This window comes from Sapajus apella, unplaced genomic scaffold (genome assembly GCF_009761245.1).
Source record: "Sapajus apella isolate SASKATOON/1434 unplaced genomic scaffold, GSC_monkey_1.0 scaffold17, whole genome shotgun sequence".
In the NCBI taxonomy this organism is placed as follows: domain Eukaryota; kingdom Metazoa; phylum Chordata; class Mammalia; order Primates; family Cebidae; genus Sapajus; species Sapajus apella.
In genome coordinates, this window is record NW_022436957.1 from 11,741,818 (window position 1) to 11,746,487 (window position 4,670).

A 4,670-nucleotide genomic window follows, 5' to 3' on the forward strand; every position below is an offset into this window, starting at 1 on the left:
GATGAGAGTTGGGGATTGGGTATTATAATTAGCTGCCATTAAAACCACACAGTTGAAGCAGTGAAGACACATCCTCCTAAAGAAACAGTCAGTCCTTCTCAGAAAGTGGGGTAGTAGCTATGTAAAGTAAGTAGTACCACAACAGTAAGTAGTACCACAACAATAAGTAGTAAACCTTCAAAATCCAAATAACCTTCACCACTGACACCACTGACCCTGTTCAGGAAGAGATGTCATCCCTAATTAACTCATTTCTTTAAAAATAATGGCTGACAGTGTTGTTTTTCTAATCATGTTCATGACAAATATTTCTCTGCTCCTGTCCCTTCAGGGAAACATTAAAGTTTGGGCATGGTGGCTTATTCCTGTAATGTCAGCGTTTTGGGAGGCTGAGGCAGGTGGATGGCTTGAATCCAGGAGTTTGAGGCCAGCATGAGCAACATGAAACCCTGTCTCTACAAAAAAATACAAAAATTAGCTGGGTGTGGTGGTGTGCACCTGTAGTCCCAGCTACTCAGGAGGCTGAGGTGAGAGGATGGATTGAGCCCAGGAGGTTGAGGCTGCAGTGATCTGTTACTGTGCCACTGCACTTCAGCATGGGTGACAGAATGAGATCCTCTGTCACCTATGAAAATTCAAATGTTGAAACTTAATGGGCAATCCTATCACATTGCCCATTAAGTTTCAACACCGGAATTTTGCAGGGGACACAATAAAAAAATGAAAGAAAGGAAAGAAAAAGAAAGAAAGAAAGAGAACAAATGAATTAACAGAGGGTGATTGTATGGTTCTATTCGTATGAAATGTGTAGAAGAGGCAAGTTCACAGAGACAGGAAGTAGATTCATGGTTGCCAGAGTTGGGGATCTAGGAGACCAGGGGGCAGAGATGTGATACCTAAAGGATATAGTGTTTCTTTTTGAGGTCATGAAAATATTCTAAAATTGTGGTGATGCTTGCTTAGTCTATTTCTGCTGCTATAACAGGATACCACAGACTCGGTAAGTTATAAGTAACATAAATTAATTTTCTCATGGTTCTGGAGGTGGTGAAGTCCAAGATCAAGTTGCCAGCAGGTTCAGTTCTTTGGTGAGGGCTTCTTCCTCCAGAGGGTAGGATCGCTATGTCTTCATATGAGGGAAGGCAGAAGGGCCAAAGGCTCTGTGAAGCCTGTTTTATAAGGGTCTTAATCCCATTCATAAGGGAGGACTCCTCTGGGCCTAATCATCACTTAGAGGTCTCACCAGGTAATCCTATCACATTGCCCATTAAGTTTCAACACCTGAATTTTGCAGGGGACACAATCAAACCATAGCAGTTGTACAACTTAGTGGATATACGAAGAACCATTGAACTGTACACTTTACATTGATGAATTGCAGGATATGAGAATTATACCTCAAAAAAGCTGTTGTAGAAAGGACAGAGGGCTGAATGGTTTCCTTGAAAAGAAGCTTAGAAACTGGACAAAATAAGAAAAGCAGACAAATATCTGTTCAGCAAACCAGACATAAAACTGCAGACAGTGGGTGGGAACAAGGTCATTTTTTTGACTCAGAGCTATTCCAAGTGTGAGCCCTTCATCAGCAGCTGTGTCTCCTGGGAGCTTGTTAGAAAAGCAAATTCTCGAGTCTTACCCTAAACTGCTAAATAAGGATCTCTGGGTATCACTAAAGTTTAGGAAGCACAAATTTAACTCATTGTTGCTTTTAATAAACAATAACACCTTCCCTAACGTTGTGCAAGGTATTGTCGGAAGTGCTCTTCACACTGCAAACTGCAGGCCACACAGTAAAAGCAGCAAAAACTGATTTTTTAAAATATCACTTGGATAGTGGAACTTTAACGCTGTACTTTGCAGATAATGATTCCAACATAGCTGGGCTTATTAACAAGCGATGGTTACTTGCAGCAAAGGTAGTTTATTTGCTGGAAGCTGCTGAAGCAGTTAACCAGACTGATGTGCCTTGAAGCTGCAAGTATTTCCTACATGACCTGCAGGAAAGATCCTGCTATCATTTTTCTCCAACGAAGAAGCTGAAATTTGTGCGAATGCAATGAAAAGCTGAGATGCAGGTGGAAATTCAGAGATAGTTTTGTCATCTTGAAAGCCAATTATTTGCTCCAATGCCGTATTTCCAGATCCAAGGTTTGGGGACAAATTTATCTCTAGTGATCATATGAAACATTGTAAGTGTAGCACACATTTTAGAAATAAAAAGAAAGAGCAATAAAAATAATCTTAAGGTTGCTCCTGAAAATATTTAGAAATTATTTTCCTTGAGCCCTGTACAAAGCTTGATTGGTCTGCTTCACTGAAATTGCACTGTCACCATCAACTTAACCTTTTAGTTGGGAAAGTAAATGTTGACCTTCGTAAGTCACTGTTAGGAAGGAAACTTAATAAATCTGTGGCAACATCACCAGCAGCACAATCTATGCTGGCAGTGCTGGCCAAAACCATTATACACTTTTTCTAATTTCAGCTGAAAGAAAATGTTTCGTTTGGTACAGAATTGTGAATGTGTTGCTCGGTGGATGAAAGAGCCATCCAGCAGTGACTCAGGCTGATATTCTTGTAGCTACAGTAAAATGGCATTCTTTAAAAAATGATGATGATAACTCTTAATAATAAAATTGTAATATTTTACAATGAAGCTTTATGTACGGATGTTCATTTTAGGATGAATATTTGGTTCTGGCCTTGGCTTGGGCCATTGGGCATACAGCTAAAATGTGCACTTTGTGCACCCCTGGTTTACAATGGACAAGACTTAAAATTAACATTGGATATGCAGGTTCTTAAAACGATTCCTTGGCCCCTTCTGCAACTCAGCCTCAGCTTCTTATTTCCTTGTTTAGGTCTCTCTCTTTTCTGCTTCTTCTCTGATTTGTCTCTCTCAGGGGCCAAACACAAATTCCTTCCCTTTTCTTAAGGAGCAATTTGGCCCTCTGTCACCTCAGCTAGGGCCTCTCCTGCTGCCCCCCCTTCCCAACCTATAACTAAGATCTTATACTAAGTACTGAATCCTAGAGGAACACCTTCCTCAGACACTTGCAGAGACAAAAATTTATATTGGCAAATGTGTATAGTATACATAATAAACATGCAAATGATAGAAGATACTGAATATTAAACTAAATAAAAATTTCCAGTGGGTGGAAATGAGGGATGTATAGGAACTCTCTATACTATCTTTTACATATATAAATACATATACTAGTGTTTTATATAATTTGGCTATTACAGTCATTATAATTTTTGATATTCAGGTTGTCTCATATTTTTGCCAGTGACAACACTTTCACATTGGCTTCTGTGTTCTTTATTTAACCCATTTATGCCAGAGGTTGCAAAATCTTTTGTGACCTTGGCAATGATCTTGAACAGTATACATAACTCCCACAGGTGTAGCATTCCAATAATGGAACACTAGGTTAAACATTGTGGTAAAGCTGGGTGCGGTAGCTCATGCCTGTAATCCTAGCACTTTGGGAGGCTGAAGCAGCAGGATTGCTTGAGCTCAGGAGTTTGAAACTACCCTGGACAACATAGTGAGACCTCGTCTCTACAAAAAATTAGCTGTGCTTGGTGGTGCAGCTACTTGGGAGGCTGAGGTAGGAGGATTTCTTAAGCCTGGGAGGTCAAGGGTGCAGTGAGTTGTGATTGCACCACTGCACTCCAGCCTGAGCAACAGAGCAAGACCCTGTCTAAAAAACATGTGGTAGGAAACACATAGTACTAAATTTAGCATCTTACCATTTTTAACTATATGATTCAGTAGTATTAAATATATTCATATGGTTGTGCAACAGATCTCTAGAACTTTTTCATTTGGCAAAACCAAATCTATATACCCATTAAATACTACTTCCCTCTTCTTGTCCCTCCTTCCCCAGCCCGTGGCATCCACCTTTCTATTTTCTGTTCTATAATTTTGATGACTTTAGCTACTTCATGTGAATGAAATCATACAGTATTTGTCCTTTTATTGCTGGCTTATTTTGCTTAGCATAATGTCCTTGAGGTTCATCCTCAAGGATGAACGTGTTGTAACGTGTCAATATTTCCTTTCTTTTTAAGGCTGCATAGTATTCCACTGCACATTCTGTTTATCCATTCTTCCATCAGCGTGTTACTTTGTGTTGATTCCACCTCTTGGCTACTGTGAATAATGCTGTAATGAACATGGATGTGCCAATATGTCTTGGAGATACTGCTTTGAATTCTTTTTGATATATACCCAGAAATGGAATTGCTGGATCATATGGTAATTCTATTTTTAAATTTTTTTGAGAAACCTGCATAGTGTTTTCTATAGTGACTACACCATTCTCTCTATACTATCTTTACAATATTTCTGCAAATCTAAAATTATTCCAAAATATTTTTTCAAGTTTATTTAAAAAACAGAAAAGGCTGGGCATGGTGGCTCATGCCTGTAATCCCAGTGCTTTGGGAGGCTGAGGTGGGAGGATTTCTTGAGCTCCAGGCATTCGAGGCTGCAGTGAGCTATAATCTCATCACTTTAGAGACTGCACTGGTGCAGAGAGGTATGATCCCACTCTGTACCTGGGTGACAGAGTGAGGGCCTGTCTCTAAAAAACAAACAAACAAACAAACAAAAACCAACAAAATTACAACACATTGTTATTAACTTTAGTAACCAT